This window comes from Nomascus leucogenys, chromosome 3 (genome assembly GCF_006542625.1).
Source record: "Nomascus leucogenys isolate Asia chromosome 3, Asia_NLE_v1, whole genome shotgun sequence".
Lineage (NCBI taxonomy): Eukaryota > Metazoa > Chordata > Mammalia > Primates > Hylobatidae > Nomascus > Nomascus leucogenys.
In genome coordinates this window covers 58,277,365-58,296,947 of record NC_044383.1, presented here as the reverse complement: position 1 = coordinate 58,296,947, position 19,583 = coordinate 58,277,365, and the positions used below count along the sequence as shown (strand labels likewise).

At 37.6% G+C, this 19,583-nt stretch overlaps 1 long non-coding RNA gene across 1 annotated transcript in view; it reads left to right on the top strand.

Annotated features, from left to right (window-relative positions):
• The window catches only part of LOC105738986, a 29,161-nt gene extending 27,730 nt beyond the window's left edge, over positions 1 to 1,431 (top strand). Inside the window, exon 2 of the long non-coding RNA XR_001114829.2 lies at positions 998 to 1,431. This is a non-coding gene — a long non-coding RNA (uncharacterized LOC105738986). The remainder of the gene's footprint in view (positions 1 to 997) is intronic.
• Positions 1,432 to 19,583: the final 18,152 nt, after the last annotated feature.

Below are 19,583 nucleotides of genomic sequence, written 5' to 3'. Positions count from 1 at the left end.
CCAAGAGTCCCAGGGTTTAAAAAGTGCTTCTTTTCAACCGAGCCATACTACTTCTAATCACTTTCTATTAGCAGAGGGGGCGTGGCATGAATGTGTAACTGACATGAACTGCTCTAAAACTTGTGTAGGCAATTTTCCTTCAAGGTAAATGAATGTCAGTGTAGGAGAGGATAAACATCTTTTCTTCATCTATCCTAGGTTCATAGCTGAGGCCCCTATAACAAAAGACAGATTGGCAAAAGAATAGTATACCGATTTATTTAATTTTTATATAATATACAAATTTGTACGTGATACAGGAGCCTTCATAAGGAAATAAAGACTCAAAGCAACAGTTAAACATGACTGTATTTTATTGAAGGTTTGAGGAGTGGACCACCGTGGAGAAATATGATGGAATAAAGGGGATATAATCTAATGGAAACTAGTGGAAATTTAGAAAAGTCTGTTTGTTCAGATTCCTCTCTGTGTCCTTTCATCTTCAAAGATAAGGATGGTCCTTTCCTCTGGATATAGGGAGAGCATTTCTCACAAGAGGGTCTTATGACTTGCTTTAGGGGAAGGTCAGAAAAACCTTCCTGGGTGTTATGACCTGTTTTACAAGAAGAGGGTAGAGGAAGATGAGAATGAACTTCCTACCTTGTGGTATTCTCAAATTCCTCAGCTTCAGCTATTTTAGGGTAGCATGCCCTGGACCTCATCATTGGAAGAGTGAGTAAGGCTTGGCACAAAGAAGCAGCTATAATCTAGGCTATCCAAAGCCCTAAGAGACTTCTAAAATAAAAAAAGAAAATCTTGATGAGTAATTCAATATTCCTTTCTTTCCATATTTGTCTGCTACACCAGAAATTTTCGTAAGATTAAAAGCTGTTAACTGATCTTTTCAATTACTTGGTTCATTAAGCTATCTAGGCAGCAACTTTCTCTAGATAATTTGTGTCAAGCTAATCAATACATTCTTCCATTTGTTTTTCCTTCTTTTGCATTGTTCTTTAAGGAAACCTCTAATATCATGAAATACACCAATGGGTCCACTCTCTGCTAGATGGAATCTACTTAAAATGGGCCACATGGAGCAAAAATCTTCCATTCTAAAGCAACGCTCTATGTAGTTCCTAGCTTGGACCCATATGACCATGTGGAAATGACCAGCAAAAATATATGGTTAAGTTAGAGTTGGGGAAGCACTGTTTTTTTTCCTAACTATAGTTTTTAATACCTTTTTTTCCTCTTTTATGAAAAGACAATGACGTTATCAAAAAGTAAATACACAAAACATGAGGAGAGGAGCAGAAAAGATACCTATTGGGTACTGAGCTTAATACCTGGGTGATGAAATAATATGTACAACAAACCCCCATGACACACGTTTACCTCCGTAACAAACCTTCATGTGTACCCCTAAACCTAAAATACAAGTTTAAGAAAGAATGTGTGCTTTATATTATCACTTAGCACTCTACATCCATGTGTGGATCGATTTTAACCTAACAACAATAATTTGAAAGGAAAAATAATGTATCATAAAGCAAATTTTCATTGATGGGAATTATATGTAGAAGCTCTGGGCTTTCTTTTCTAGCCTGCTTTAAAGGCTAGCTTTCCTCCTGTTACTTAATTCAACAAATAAGATAAAATGGTGGTTTAAATTATGTGTCTTGCGGAGTGATTTCGTTGGCAAAGTCAGACTGTGTGCATTCCTTAGGAAATAATTACTCTGACAACAACAAGCACTTACTCGGCTTCTTTTACAGAGACTCACAAGATGCTTTACAATTAAAACACAGCAAACCGACCTACTTTCTTAAGGGTGTTCAGGAATAGGAATGAACAGATATGTCTTTAGTTTTAAGTCCAGACAGAAGAGTACTATGAATAGAATCTGCAAAGAAATTCTAGGACTCCAAGAGCCTGGAGCTCATGAGTGGGATAAAGCAAATAGCCTGCTGACTCTGACCTTAATGATCAACCAGGGGCATATGGTCATCACAGAAGATCTAACAAATTTCCTGGGACTCATTCATTAGCCAAGTCATCAGTGACTGATACACCATTTAAGTTGGTATTGGGTTTTATGGGGATTTAATTCTGGAATGTATAACTGGAGGGCTCAGCCACCTGAGCCAGGCAGCCAAAACCACTGACTGAGGACTACTCCATCTTAAGCTCCAGGTCACAATAGATTCTTTTATCACTGATGACGGAGGCCAACTTGTACTCTGAAGTAGAGTGTGTAGGGGGTAGGAGAGAGATGTCTGCAAGAGAGCAGCCCGAGCTGAGGTCAGAGCACTTACAGAGTAGAACACTGTGGAGCCAGCAGTATATTAAATACTATTCTGGAGAGGCTTTTGTCACCAACAGTTCCAAAGGCTTTATCTATCTGACTATTTAAGCCAAAGCAGCTTTAGCCAAGTTGATCAGCATCCACTTTGAATGTTGAGGACATTTATCATCTCTGGCTGGCCTTCCTTACCATTAGGATTCTCTTACTGAGAGAAGGAAGAACCTGAACATTTCTTAGGGATTTGGGCTCAGCCTTCTAGTATTCCTCGCAGAAGTTCCAGGCTCCTAAAGGCGTAGTCTTCTTCAGATATGTGCAGACAGTCAGCCTGTACTATTTTAGTATGGAAATTACGGTTGATAAAAATCAAGTGTTACACCAAAATTTATGTTTTAATAACAAACATAAAAAATATTTCAATATCAGGGTAGATCAGCAGTTTTCAACCAAGGGAAATTTTGTCTTTTCAATTACTTGGTTTTTGATTTACAGGGGATATTCAGCAATGTCTGGAGACATTTTTCATTGTCACTACTCAGGGTGCTACTGGCTTCCAGTCGGTATAGGTCAAGAATGCTCCCAAATATCCTACAATGCACAGGACAGGCCCCCACAACAAAGAATTATCTGGTCTGAAATGCTGATAGCGTTCCAGTAGAGAGAACCTAGATTAGATTATGTTACATTCACATTTTTTTTTATCTAGTTGGGGATACATATAAATTGAGACAGTTTCAAGATAGTGAAATTATGACATAAATTAGAATATGAGGCATATGCTGCACGATTTGATAGAATCCAACCAGGATTTTATAGAACGTGTAGAGAAGCTTTCAGGGAGGAGGTAAGATTTCAGCTGGACTTAAACAATTGTAATACATAAGCAGCAAGGAGCCAAGAAGAAACAGCATATCACCCCCAGAGAGAAGTGGTCAAAAGTGCAGCATAATGATACCATTTTTCCAGTTCCATGTGAATACACAGAGTATTAGGGAGCCTCCAGGAATTTTCCTGTGATTGAGTGCCTCACTTCCCTTTTCTGTCCCTTCCATATCCCAGGAAGTACACCTAATGGAGAGATAAGGCAGAGAGCAGGTACTGGGTGGGGATTGTGGAATAACTTGCCAATAGCATGATGGTGCCAAGAGTGCTGCCAGTAAGGTGACCATGCCAACAGCCATGCAGGCTTTTTGATCTTCAAGAAGACTTCACTGCCAGTACATTTGTGCTTTAGTCAGTATGGGCTACTATAACAGAACATCATAAACTGTGTGGCTTGTAAACAATGAACATTTATTTTGCTCAGTTCTGGAGGCTGGGAAGTTCAAGATCAAGGCAATGGCAGATTTGGTGTCTGGTGAGGGCCTGCTTCTAGGTTCATAAATAGCATCTTCTTCCTGTGTCTTCACATGGTAGTAGAGGTAAGGGAGCTCTCTGGGTACTTTTTTTTTTTATCAGGAGCACTAATCCCATTCATGAAGTTTCCACCGTCATGATCTAATCATCTCTTAAGGCCCCACATCCAAACACTATCACATTGGGGATTAGGTGTCAATATGTGAATTTGGGTAGGACATAAATATTCAGTCTATAGCAGTTTGGTAGTTTACTAATTAATGTGCATCTCAATTTTTTCAGGCCTTTTACATTTCCTGTAGTTGAGGATATGGGGCTCTGCCTCACTCACATGGGTTTATTAACAGCATCTGTCATGTATTTCTTTGTCCTGTTTAGTAGCAAAAGTCGTAGGGGTCTCAGCCATTCTGATATTTCAATTGGTCTGAAGAAAGAAGACTGTTTCATCCTTCATAATCAATACATATAGACACAGCAAAGTGGGGACAAGGTCAGGAAAATGTGACTTTGAAACCGGAGATAATAATGAATGAAGTTATCCTTTTGCAGATGGAATTTATCCTGCTAGATAGTGTAGGTGGTAACATATTTCAAGTCTTTATTTAATAGATCAGAATATATGTCCAGGTAGAAGGGTTTCATTTCAACAAATACATCAAAACTGTTTTCTACAAGATACTGTGTTGGGCTACATGACTAGAATTAAGTATGTGATAAGTAGTAGTAGCAGTAACTGGTAGTAAGTGGATCTTAGGTAATAAAAATCAGAGGATCTGACTGGCAATTTGCTACCAGGAGGTTAGTGATCTATATGAAGTGCACAGAAAAGAAAGCCAAAGGACAAGTATTTGGTAGTTCATATTCACTAGTGTTCAGAAACAGAATACTTTAATTCTCATTACTTATTCTTGAGTTAATTAGAAACACTCCTCCTAAGTAAGATAGGTCATTTCAAGCACTTTGTGACCATCTTTCCCCAATTTGTTTTGATGCTATTTTATTTAGTGATCCTCTGACCTTGAATTTGTTTCTTTCAACAGCCTTGCCTAGTAGAGGGAAATGCCCTGAATCGTGATAGGCTTCAGCTCTCAGGTTAAAAACCTCTACCAAGACTTTCCACTTACAAAATACTTGAACTTTTGCATAAGCTTATTGTACATGGTTACAAATCCAGTGAGGCCGAGTGAACAGTGATTTTTATCAATGCATTCTATGGAAAAGGAAAGCAAGAAGGCAGATTGGTTTCTTGAAGTTAGTCAGTTAATCTGTGCCAGAGTTGAAACTGAAAAGCAAGCCTACCTACTCTTTCCATGATACTAATAACCTAAGAGAATTGATAACACAAAGATCAAGAGGTGAAAGAATGAGCCCTAGAGACAAAAAATGTGACGGCTTCCCTCTCACACTTCTCTCAACCTATACTCCTTCCAGTTTTGCTGCCCTGTCTCCTTGTGGTTTCTAGGACTTGGGTTTCTATTCAGGAGCCTGTTGGGCGATTCACATTTCTCTCTTGCACCCTGGAGTCATTGGGGATGGCATCTGAGATGAGGGGAAGAGAAACTGTGGCATCTCTAGAGACATGCTTAGAAGAGGGGAGATTCTTCCACGTGGCCTGTGACAGGAAGTGACACTCACAGAGGTGAATGCCAGAGTGGCCTGGGAAGGCAGATATGTTGAATCTTAAGCTTATTATGTCTTTCTGGATTCTTAGGTTTGGACAAATTGCTGCATCTGTCTGCCTTTGTATTGTTGTTTGTAATTCTAGAATGAGAATGCAAAAGTGCTAAAAGGAATACTAGATGCTTTACTTTTAAAAATCCTGAGCCAACAAGTAAATGTGCTGGAAGGAATTGGATTTCTCAGATCATTTTGAGATTTGGCCAATCATTCATTTCATATGATTATGATTCATTTAATTAACCAGATATAGTAATCATTGTAAGCCCTAGAAAAACATTTTCTGCCTTCTTTGTTTCTTAATAGTTAATTGATCCAATTCCTTTGGGAGGGTGACATACATGAGACTCTTTTTGGGACTTATCTTTCTTTCCAAATTTTAAATATCACATATTATTGCCAAATATGCTATATTAAGAAATTCTGAAAAATAAATCTTTAAAGAAAATTCTATAATAGAATGATTGTGGATAAATTAATCATATTTAAGACAATAATTATCAAAACAATTCAGTAACATATTTTAGGGGAATTTTACATTAACTTTTGTAGTGATATATAAAAAGTAGAGTAGGAGTTTGAGAAGTGGAATTATTATTTTTATTATTACTTTTAAGGCGGAGTTTCACTCTTGTGGCCCAGGCTGGAGTGCAATAGCACAATCTCAGCTCACCGCACCTCCACCTTCCAGGTTCAAGCTATTCTCTTGCCTCAGCCTCCCTAGTAGCTGGGACTACAGGCACATGCCACCATGCCCGGCTAATTTTTGTATTTTTAGAAGAGACGGGGTTTCACCATGTTGGCCAGGATGGTCTCAAACTCCTAAGCTCAGGTGATTCACCCGCCTCACCTCCCAAAGTGCTGGGATTATAGGCATGAGCCATCACTCCTGGCCAATAAATACCTGCTCCTTACTCTTATTAGTTGTAATGTTTGGCCTGAGAAGTGGAATTATTAAAGTGCCACAAAGTCTTAGGCAAAGAGATAAAAAACCTCAGGAAAGTGAATCCCTGCCAGTAACAAGTTAATTATTCTTTTTTGCTTTAAACTGCCAGTTATTAGATTCCAAATTTACGTAATAGCTTTAGGGAAAACCACATTTGTTTATACTTATGTATCTTCAGATGCAAAGGTTTGCCACCTGGTTTCAGCTTGAAGCGATTCCTTTGAGCTTTGAGCTTTTCTCCTCAGAGCAGCAACAATGTGGAATGTCGAAACTTAATTTTTTTTGTGAACTGCCACGTGCCTCTGGAGCTGCCTAGGTTTCATGACTATGTACTTTGTGTTCTGCCAATTTTGATTCATTTTTATTCCTTATGAAATCTCTGCACCAGAAGATTTAGGAATAAAAAGACTTGCAACAATAACTTGTTACTGCACAAGAAGCAGAAACTGCTGCTGCCTTACCCTTTTTTTCTTCCCTAATTCAAGAAAGAAAAATGTTCTGAAATTGTATACCGTAAAGCCTCCAAAGAACTTTTGCCTGTATCAAGACCCAAATTCAAAAGCCACAAACTGGAAAATTAAAACTTTAAAATATCCTTGACTAGTGGTTGTCGTCTAAATTTAATGGCAGTACATGGTCAGGTTTTTAGTTAGGAAAGTGTGAAGACAAATAGAATCCTAAGCAAATTTCTGATTTTGGAATATTCTTGTGACGCTGAGGATGAAAGTTTGCTAGAACGTGCCTTAGTTTTGTAAAACTTTTTCTAAGAGAAAAGAATTGGGGAGTGATACATTTCTATTCTTTTCAATATTGTATGTGTGTTTTTAATACCATAGGGTAGGCTCATCAATTGCTTGCTGGAAAGCAGATTCTTCTTGCTGTGAATCTGATTCTCAAGACTCTCTTGATTCATTTAATGGTTTATGCTAGGTAAATATTTCTTGAAATTCTCCTTTTCTTTGAGTGTGGTCAGCAGCAGGCAAGCAACAACATAGTATTATAGTCTAAAACTTTCAGGCAGGTAGATGTGATCATATTCAGGAACCATATACTTTTGGAAAATAATTTATTTGGATGTTTTAGAATAAGGGATGTTCCATTAATATGATACAATAAAGAGGAAAGATAAGAAACTATTGTTCACATTTCAGTGGATAGAACCTCAAAATCTTGGAAACGGTAAGAGATGCTCCTACCAACCTGCTATTCAATTCTGAGAAATGTCTTTCTTGGCACAGTCACACTTGGGAACACTCAAATGAATTCAACAGAATTGAATTTAAAGCACTTTAGTAAGTATAGTGGAGGACACAAAAGTTAAGACAATGTACTTACTGTATTCTCTCATAGTGTGCTTTGAATGACACTGACTTAAGAATTCAATAAAAGCACTTATATTTATTATTTTGGACTGCTTTTTCCTTCCTAATAAACTGCAAGTGCTTTGACAGGAAAGCAGGATCTTGCATATCTGTGTCACCAGCAGGTAGTACAGTGGCAGACTCATAGCAGACACTCGAGTGTTTGCAGAGTAAATGCTAGATTTTATTTTGTAATAGGAAAATAACTGTTATCTTATGTTAATACATTTAAGTGTAGTTTCTTCTATTAACCAACCTTGCTAGGCCTGCTAGATTAAAATAGTAATAAAGAAAAAGAATTCCAGCTCTCCCCTCATTTAACCAAGATATCCTATGTTTACTAGGGGGTAATATCTAAAAGCAATTATTAATATTTCTCTTTTACTGTGCTTTCATGACTATGAATGTCACCCTAATTGCCCAGAGCCATCTTTTGGAAGAAAAACTTAGGGTATGGAAATTAAGACTGTAACAAGATAAATGTGAAGAGAAAAATACAGGTAGGATGCAGCTTTGGATGCTCAAAGTTAGAAACATATCCTTTCAAGTCATGTTATTTTTCTGGAAAAGGATTTTCCAGATTCCTTTAGCTCTCATATAACATACCAAGGGTTTAAATTCACTTTATCGTCAGATAGAAGGATTTGACGTAGGGAAAGTAAAGGGAAACTGAGACTCTTTCCAATGCCTGTGGATTATGGAACAAGTAACAGGCACAAGGAGAAAGAGCTATCAGAGCTAATCAGATATCTATGTCCAGATTTTACTTTCTATGTGCTTAGCTCACGAAGGGCTGATAAGTAAGGGTCTCATGCTAGCACACAGTGCCCTGGGTGCTAAGCAAGGGCATCTGCTGATAGGCATGGACTTAGGGTACATTTGCCTGCACTCCTAATATTTAACTTGGGAAAGAGATCATTTCTTTAGCTTCCCCTAAACAACTAGGGCGTGGCAACATCAACCGGAAGGCTCAGGGAGAAATTAAAGGCCTGAGGCATTTCTGTTCTCCCACACTACCCAGAGTTACCATGGGGCATGAATGCTAAATTGAAGTGTAGAGGGCCAGCCATCAGGTCCTTTATGGCAGCGGAGGCTGAGGGTAAATGACCAGGCCAAGGCACTGAATGGAGAAAGTGTGCAGATTTAGAGGTCTTTAGGGCACAGGAGTTGAGAAGGCAGCCAGTCAGCCAGGGAGCTTCACCTAGTTCTGACCAAGCCAAGATCACACTGCACATTTCACCAGTCAGGAATTCCACCAGCCATAAATGAGGGCAAGCAGAAAGCAGATGAGTAATCCCCAGAGACTACATGGCTGAACTTGACAACTTGTAAGTGAGAACTTCTAAAGACTATGTAATCATATATGGATGAAAACTTTACCATTTTTCTGCACATCCAAATTGTAATTAAATTCTGCAAACCTAATTATGAGATAGTAGTTGTTTGCCAAAGTCTGGGAATAGAATGGTCTGGTTTCAACCTGTCCATGATCAGGCAGTATTAGCACAGGGCAAGGTCTCTTTTAATGGCTATTTGGAGCAATGCACTTGCAATTCTTTAATCAAAAACTGTTACTGACAGGAGAGCCTCATCCTGCTAAAGTCCTCTGAAATTTGTCACTCCAGATCAATTATAAACAAACTTGAGGACATTTATATTGATGGTTATATTGATGGATATAATGACTGCTTTCAATTCATTTTTGATATCTATAATAATAATGACTTTTAATCAAAGATGTAAACTCCTAATTAGAAATTCTTGTTCCATTATTTCCTATGCAGCAACAGAAATAACAATTTACTGTATATTAAAGGTAATTTACACATATAATCTTTTACAATCTCCCAATCACTCTAAGGATAGAAATTATTATCCAAATGTTTGCAACAAACTGACTTTCCAAGATTTCAGGTAAATTGCTAAATATTACAACTAGTAAGAGTAAGGAGCAGGTATTTATTGGCCAGGAGTGGTGGCTCACGCCTGTAATCCCAGCACTTTGGGAGGCCGAGGTGGGCGGATCACTTGAGGTCAGGAGTTCAAGACCAGCCTGGCCAATGTCATGAAACCTCGTCTCTAGTAAAAATATAAAAATTATCCAGGTGTGGTGGTGGGTGCCTGCAATCCCAGCTACTAGGGAAGATGAGGCAGGAGAATCACTTGAACCTGGGAGGTGGAGGTTGCAGTGAGCCAAGATTGTACCACTGCACTCCAGCCTGGGAGACAAGAGCAAGACTCCATCTCAAAAAAAAAAAAAAAAAGGTGGGGGGGCAGGTATTGATTAAATAAATCCTAATCATAAGTCGAGAACTTTCCATAAGTGATTTGAATTAATCTTCAAGACAACCCTATTGAGTGAATATTCATATGTCTATTTTATAGAGAAGAAAAATTAAGTGATTTGCTTTAAGAATGTATAGCAAGATTAGAACCCAGGTCTGATTTGATTTAAAAGCTGCTGTTCTTTCCACTTTCTATTTTGCCTTATAATCGTGTCTGTGTGAAGATCAATTTTACCACCATTTAATGTATAATGCATTAGAAAACCTCATATATTATTGGAAGGATGAAACAGCAAATTAAAACAACAAATTGCAACACAGTCTAAACTTACTGAGTTCTTATTATTCTATGTTTAATTCTCCTATCTTGTAGGAAAGAAATGAGCTAATATATTAAAAGTGAAAAAATAGGCCTGACGCATAGTACACGTTTAAATCATTTCACTTTTCTCTTCCTCTATAAACCTAGAATATAGAGAGATAAATGGACAGGCAGATATGCACACATAAACACATACTCCTCTATATAACTCTATATCATATATACCTTTATATAGCATATAATACATATAATTTAAAAACCATGAAATAGTATTATAAAACTATAAAGGCTAAAAATAAAATATCTGAACTACTTGCATTTTCATTTTTTAATGTAATGCAAAATACTTTGTAAGTGAAAAATAATTTAAAATGAAATTCTTACAAAGAATACTTAATGACCACTTAAATAAAAAGAAATATCACAGTTTGATCAAGCCGAAAACCATTCAATTAAATTATTAAAATTACAAAGCTTTATTTTAGTGTTAGTTGACTATATATTATTATTGTTGATGTCAAATAAATGGTATTGGCTATAGTCAGGAAAAAGAGCTTAATGTTATTTGAAAATCAAAATGTTTGTTCTCACTCATAAGTGGGAGTTGAACAATGAGAACACATGGACACAGGGAGGGGAACATCACTCACTGGGGCCTGTCAGGGGGTCGGGGCCAAGGGGAGGGAGACCATTAGGACAAACACCTAATGCTCGTGGGGCTTAAAACCTAGATAATGGGTTGATGGGTGCAGCAAACCACCAAGGCACATGCATAACTATGTAACAAACCTTCATGTTCTGCACATGTATCCCATAACTTAAAGTAAGATAAAAAAAAATCAAAATGTTTTAAAACATACCAAATTATGAGTTTGAAAAAACCTATAATTGGAGAAAATATACTCTGATAAATGCACACAGCAAAAACACTCTGAAATGCTGGACGATGGGATGTCTGGATGGCCCTCTTGCGCCCTGGGACTTCAGCCAGTCCATATGGTCATCTACTAGGAAGCCTGAAGACTGTGGGTGATTTTGCAGACCATATGTGCTGCAATACCTAGGAACACCTGGGGCTTGGCTAATGACGTGGCAAAAACCTAAATTTAGATTTAACTTGTTTTTATCGAGCAGAACCCAAACCTCATTGGTATTTTTGCACATTGCTTGCTTTGTTTATCAACAACTCTGAAATGAGGCTGCAAAAATATAGCCCTTTCCACTATAGACATGCTTCAAATGACCTATTTTGGAATGAAATGCCTTTCATTCTACAGAAATATTTTAAAAGCCAAAAGAAATAATGTTGCAATTCTCCTTGTGCTGAGAACTGTTAAGACTGGAGCCCACCAGTGGGTTGGCATTATAATTGCATCTGTAAATGATCCAGGGTACCTGTCTAAACCGGGATTGTCCTCTAATCTTAGAGCTGACATTAAAGAAAAGAAAACAAAAACCATGAATGTGTAGTTGCTAGGATTCTAGAATTCCCTGGGGAGTGCTTAAACTCAGGAATGGGTAAGAAGAAGGTCAAAATAGATGGAAAATAAAGATCTGATGAGATGATCATCAAAATCATGAGATATAGCATTCTCCCTAAATCTTCACTCTGTTGTCTATCCTTAGATGAGCATCCTGTTTTGTGAGAGTCAATTTCATTTGAATACTTCACCTTCTTTATATCATTTTAGCACCACTTACAAATACAGCAAAATTTATCACCAGGAAATAGAGTAAGGGAGACAGGGACAAGTAAGATGGAATTTAGGGGGTGTGATATTCTGAGCTGTGTTCTCTGTTTAAACTCACCAATTAATTTTTTGCTTAACCTCCAATTTTATATTGATTAATACACATCAACGAAGTACCAATAATATTAAAAAGCTTACTTTCAACTGAAGATTAATGCAAGATACATCATATAAAATGGAGGAAAATTCCTTTACACAAAAGATAAGCAAGGAAATACTTTAAGATGACGGATGCACTTATTTTGAAGAAATTCTACACCTCCAACAAGAGAGATGGGTGTTTTCCATCAACAGAACTACGTTTCTAGCTCAGTATCTTTGTGAACAATTTGCACTGGATTAAGAGGCATTAATTCTGATCCTCCCTCTTAGGTTTCACATGTCAAAGACTACTTCTGATGTTTAGAAGCAAATTGAAATTCCAATTAAGCTTATGTAAATGTCAACATCTATTTAATTTATTCTTACAGGTTAGAAATCAAACGGGTGTGGAACTCTCTTTTAGTTGGTATTGTGTTGATTTAAATTTCTGTTTGTTCCAGATTATGATTTTAAAACTGGTAAATATGCCAAGGAGATGCCACATTTAATTCAGCACTGTGTTGTCAGATTGTTAGGAAGCAATTTTTCTTTTCTTGAACAGAAGCGAGATCACTTGAGTAATATTAACTTTAATATTCAAAATTGGCTTGGGTTACCCTCAACATCACACTTGATGCAAGATTACAAAATGGGAGAACTAATGCTTAGGTGTTTAGAGGGTTCTGAACATGTCAAGCACTAAATTCTCTGTTAATTTATCAGCAGGCTATTTGATTACCACCAAGTAACAAATTTTTTTCTATATTTGTGGAAACTAATATAAAGAATGATACTGAGACCACAAATTGCTTCTCCATGTAGCAATGGTGTCATAAAGATGAGAAATATATTTCTGTTACTGGTTTTAAACCTTGAAGGCTGAATTTCACACTGAACAGAAACTCCTATATAGTTTAGATGAGCGACTATAGTTAAGAGGACAAAACAATACTTTCATTCAATATGGAGACAATAAAAAAGAACAATGAGCAAGTAGAACCACGAAATCATGGTCATTGAGCTACATATAAAAATGAAATTAATATTCCAGATGCTAGGAATTTCTTTAACAAAAGTCCTGTGGGTATTCTCCCTGAAAATGTTGTGGAAGGATCCCAATAGGAATAGATTTACTGATCCATTAGCAAATATTTATTTTATGTATCGACCAAAGACAAGGGACAAAAACCACATCAGTTATGTAAACAGAGAGAATTTTATATAAAGAATGATTAATTAGGTATCCAGTTATTAACTAGATACCTAGTTAATGTCACAATTATTGTAATGGGCATCAAGGACAAAGTGGCACTCGAGAGAGCCTGACTTACAGAAAGCTATGATGATATTTAGTAAAACAGGATAATCCCAGAGGCAAGATAGATGGGAACTAAATGAGGGTTTTGTTTAATCTATACAATCCAAAGAAATCAAGGTGGATGTTTAAGGGGCTGAGGCAGTATCCAATAAACTACTACAGTTCCCTTGATCAGTTTATATACTTGGGATAGTTTTCAGACCCAGAAGCCACAACTGAAGGAGAGGCTGAGTTCCTAGGAGGAAGAACTCTGCAACACCATGACAATTACATGTAGAGTAATTATCCCTGCTTTCCTCTCCCAAAAGGACCTTCCACCATTTACTCAGGTTATCATACATTGATTAAAAGACAGTGTTAACAGCTTTGAGAGCCATTCAACACTATATTTGAGTTGACATTTATTCCTGGAAACCCACCAAAATTTTGTCATCTTGTTCCTTCTCTTAGAGTAGAAGGTGCATGGGCAACAGGTGATGAATGGAGTTTTGGCTCAGGTCCATACAGCTCACAGTGGGCTATCTATATCCACCCACCCACTCAGGGATCATTTTCCTGGTTTGTCAATGTATTTTACAGTGGACATATTTTGTAGTTACAGAAACTCACACTGGTTCTTTGACCTGTGGAGTAAGAACTATCACAGGAGCCAGGTAGAAACTTTTTTTTTTTTTTGAGACAGAGTTCCACTCTTGTCACTCAGGCTGGAGTGCAATGGCACGATCTCAGCTCACTGCGACTTCCGCTTCCTGGCTTCAAACAATTCTCCTGTCTCAGCCTCCTGAGTAGCTGGGATTACAGGCGCCCACCCCCATGCCAAGCTAATTTTTGTATTTTTAGCAGAGACAGGGTTTCACCATGTTGGGGGCTAGTCTTGAACTCCTGACCTCAGGTGATCTTCCCGCCTCAGCCTCCCAAAGTGCTGCCCCGTCCCCACCCCCCAAATCAAGACAGTAAATCAAAAACAACATTGCATCCTGAGGAGACATCAGGGATTAGTGCCTCCCATAAGGATCTTAATATACAAGGAAGGGATTTGCCATCATATCTTCACTAATTCACCACCTGTCCCCTGTGTAAATGACATGGATATTAGAGGGTAGCAGTGGAATTCTACAAACTTATCCAAACAAATAGTATCATTTATACCTGCTGTGCTAGATATGATAGCTTTGCTAGAACAGATTAATACAAATTAGATATACCAAATACATATTTGCTAGAACAGATTAATACAAATTCAGGACCATACTACATCTCTCACTTCTCACAGCTAAGAAGGTAGCATAATGCCCTAGAAGCTTCCTTGGATTCTCGAGTTCTGGAGGGGGCATATTACTCACACAGGAGTAGTGCTTAGACCCATTTACTGAGTGACATAGAGGGCTAGCTTTGAGGAAGGCTCAGAAGAGAAAAGGGATCTAGGAGTTAATGGTTGTAGTCCAGATGTTCCCGTCTCATAGACCTTGTGACCTAGCAGATCTCATCCATTAGAGGTAACCATGATGGGAAAATATGCCACAATGGAGTTCATGGAAAGCCCAGATATTAGAATCACAAGATAGAGCTCAAGAGTTTTGGAGCAAACCATGTCATCTACAGCAGAAAATTTAAAACTATTCAAAAATCAGCTCCCAGCATGCTATTGCATCCTGATAGAAACAGAGTCCCTGGCCATGGAAAAAGTAACGATGCGTCCTTAACTGTTCATTACGAGCTAGATTCTACGGGCTTGCATGGGCCTTGTAGCAATCTTCTATAGCATAGAAGTATTGTATCTACTATTGGGCACAAGCAAGGCAAGGGGCACAGAGTGTGAAGATCTTTGCATTATATATTAACAAACACCAGAGACACATTATCTCCAAAAGTGTGTAATGAGTCAGCTAGTTGTCATACAATCTCTGTTAAAGCTACCCCAGTGTTGGCCCCATGGGAGCATAGAGTACTGTGGTGCAGGGATAAAGGCTATCCAATTGTACCACTCTGTTATTGTATAAATGATAGTGTGTCCTCCAAAATTCATGTTGAAACTTAATTCTCAATGCAAAAATATTAAGAGGTATGGCCTTTGGAAGGTGCTAAAGTCACCTCCATCCTGAATGGAACCTATTATCATGAATGGGATTAGCATCCTTATAAAAGGGCTCAATGTTAAAGGGAGTATTTTCTTGCCCTTCTGCTGTCTGCCATGTGAGGACACAGCAACAAGGTGCCATCTTGCAAGCAGTGAGCAGCGCTAACCAGGCACTGAATTTGCTGGTATTTTGACCTTGGACTTCTCAGCCTCCAGAACTGTAAGAAATAAATTTTGGTTTTTTATAAATTATCCAGTCTAAGGTATTTTGTTATAGCAGAAAAAATAGACTAAGACAAACTCTCATACACTTAAGCTGACAACAATTGCCGCTGCTGTCAAGTGTTCAGTTTGCCAAGCAACACTGACCATCCCAAGCTCCTGATATGGCACCACCCTTTGAGAACACCAGCCAGCAACTTAGTAGAAAGTTTATATTATTGAACCCCTTCTACTCTCCTACAGACAGCAATTCATCTTGACTAAAATTAATGAATATATCAGCAATCTGTTTGGCTTTCCTGCCTTTAGGACTCAAACAACACTACTATTCAAGCTTACAGAGTGTTCAATTCAAAAATATAGGAAACTGCCTAACATTGCATAAAACCACAGGACCTATAGGACCACTACAGGACCATGGGATCCACTGTTTCTATCACATACCGCTGGCCTGATAGAGTGATGGCCTCTAGAGGTGCTGGTAGGTGATTGGTAAAGAAGCCAACAACAAAAACTCGAAAACCTGTATGGTTAACTAATTTGGGGAAACTCAGCATTCTCTTTCTCTTTTATTTATAGAGTACAGAAGTTCCCAGATTTGGCTGCACATTAAAGTCATGTAGAAAAGCTTAAAAAATCTGGATGTTCATGCTATACATCATACCAATGAAGTCAGAACTTCTGGGGGTCAGACCAAGGCATCAGAATTTTTAAAAATTAAAAAAAAATCCCCAGGTGATTTTAATGTGTAGCAAACACTGATAACTGCTGTATGAGAGATTCTTGAGGCATATTTGTGATTAAGGAGCCTGAGGCGTAGTGCAGTAAAATATCTGTTTTCTTTGTTTAACCCAGTTTGCAAAAGAAAGTTGTTCATTCTTCGTGTATCATTTATAATATCTCAAGTAATCCTCATATCGCATTGATATATTCTGAGAATACTTCTTCAAATAACTTAAACATAACCTGCACCTTCCAAGTATGTATATCTGAAGGGTTAAACATTGCATCTCATTGTTTTATTCCATTTGCATTTCCTTGTTTATTAGTGAGGTGAACATCTGTTCAAATGCTTCTTTAAAGGTCAGAAAGCTTTCAGTGTTGCTGCTTGTGGTTATGGATAATTCAAACAAGGGATTAGGGGAAGAAGGTTCAGAACATAGAGGAGAGGGAAGCTGGTGATCTGGGGAAATCAGTCATTTGGACCCAAAGCCCTGGGTTTTTCACTGATGTCAGCGTGGCAGCGTGCTTTGCCCATGAAAATTTAGAAAGGCGGTGACGTTAAAGAGCTTGGTCTCACACTCATCTGTGTAGCCAGAAATATTAGCACAGTGCATGTCAGGCTCTTCAAATACATTGGTGAATGAACTTGTGAATGCAGTTTACTGCCATGGCATTCCTGGACCTCAGTAGGGGTTCGGGGACACTGCATTAGCTTTCCAGGGCTGCCATAACACAGTACCACTGCCTGGGTGGCTTAAACAACAGAAATTCATTTTCTCACCATTTTGGAGTCCAGAAGCTCAAGATCAAGGTGTTGCTAGATTGTTTTTTTCTGAGACTTTTCCTCTTGGCTTATAGATGGCCATCTTCTTCCTGTGTCTTCCCATGTTCTTTTCTCTGAGTGTATCTGTGTCCTCATTTCCTCTACTTATAAGAATAACAGTCATTTTGAATGGGCCCACCCCAGTGACCTCGTTTTAGTTTAACTACCTCTTTAAATACTCTTTAAAGATCCCAAATATAGTCACCTGCTGAGATGCTGGGGGTTAGGGCTTCCACATTCTACTTAGGAATTTTGTATGAAACACAATTCAGGCTGTGATAGACACTCTGCAGGCAATCATATTTCCAAGTGGTCTAAAGAGGTGGCTTTGGAGTTGTATACAAATTACCTTGAGTCATGTATCTAGCCTGAACTTTTGTGAATCTAGAAAATTTTTTTCTTCCTCCCTATCAGTCGTGTGTGTGTGTGTCCCACAGAAAGAGAAACTGTTAGAAAGGGCTCCTCTAAATAAGTTAGATTATTGGAATATTCTAACAGGACCCTGGTCTGCACAGGCATTAATAAGGGTGAGAGACTGGTCATATTTCTCCTCTCCTGTCTAATTCCCATGGAGAATTACATCTTTGCCTGATAGTTTAGAACCTCTGAAAAGATTCTGGGAGATGCCTGGCAAATGTAGCATTGATGATTCTCTAGCCTCAAGACTGACTACAGATATAGTTCGTTCTTAATATTGCTTCCTTTACGCCATTGTAAAGAGGTAGAATTTAAGGCAAGAAGGGCTTTAAAATACTGTGATAGATTTCTTACAAAGTAGAGATTATCTTTAAGACTCCACTTATATCTAGAGCTATTCTTTGCTCACTGAAGAATTCCAGCAGTGTTTTCTCCCATCTTGGGGTTTCTAATCTTTTCCATTTCCGTCGTATTACTGGGTTATTTTTACCTCAGTTTAAATGATGTAATTAAAAACAAAATACAAGAGAAGTCTGACAGATAAATATGTGGAGCCACTCTTTTTCTTATTGAGTTTTCTGTCCATTGGGAAGACATCGAATTGCTAATGTTTTCTTCTCATTTAGATTAAGAGATTTAGGACCTGTTGATATTTTCAGGTATTTTGCATCTTTCTTTGCAATTCTCAATCACTTGAAGAAAATACTTACATTTTCATTTTCATTAAAGAGGAACAGAAGAGGCAGCAAATCAATCCAGACCCCTCAACTCCATCATGCGGGGCTAAATTTCATACTACAATAAGGAGATAACAATTGCAATACTTCATTAAATTTGATATAGCATAATTACTGAATTTATTTACAAGCAACTTAAAACTGTCATACTTTTGAAAATTTAGTTGTCTATATATTTCATGAATTTTTATATGACAAAAGAAACAAAAATATCTATAAGCTAAAGATTGCATAAAACATCACACTTAGGGAAATTGATTGGAGAAGAAATTTATGTGTGATCTTGCTTTTCTTGCTAAATCTAATGCTTATAAATGCAATTAACATGTCTCTATAGTAAGGACAATTTCACTTCTGTAGTAATATTTTTCAAATAATAAATGTAGGTACTATGAAGACATATAATATCCCAGTTATATCATTTATCTATACATTTATCTATTTACACTAGTTTAGTGAATTCTCCTCTACCTCAGCTACCTTAGCTATTTTAATGTGTGATTAGAAGCTACTTTGCATATTTTGGGGGGGTTAGGGTGGGCTCTTTAGAAAAGTTTTACTTCTGGATCAACTTCTTAAGTGAGTGTGCTTGATGAAATAATTCAAGATAGAAAATGGGTGTAATAATTGCATATTGAAATTGTGGTAACAAGTAATTGTATTAATATATTAATAAAATATATAGGCACAACACACTAAGGGCTTGGCAATTGATGTAACCAAGGTTGTAGATTGTAACCAAGATTGTTTCAAGGACTCTTGCATGATAGCTGGAACAAGGAAGTAGAACATAACTGGTATAATGAGGAGCTTTGACTTATTGAGGTATGAAAAAGAAATAGTTTGATCATCCCCGTAACTATACTATCTGTGTGCTGCAGAATTCCTGTTTTACTTTGGAGGATGGTTCTCTTAACAATAACCCCAATCGATCCTATGATTTTCAGTCACTTTAGATTTTGTTAATACTGAAGACGCAGTTACATTTATTCAGACTAGTGGTTAGTCATAATCTTTGTGCTGGCTCATTGTTGATAGCCCTACAGTAGCACATTTGACACCCGGGGAAGATAGTTTTATTTGTTTGTTTGCTTTATCAGCTCTCTCTCCCATACAGCAAAACTATGTTCAGTAATAATCATAAAATAAAATAAATAATATTAATGGCCAGAAAATAAGTAAGATTTTCTATTTAACTTCATATAT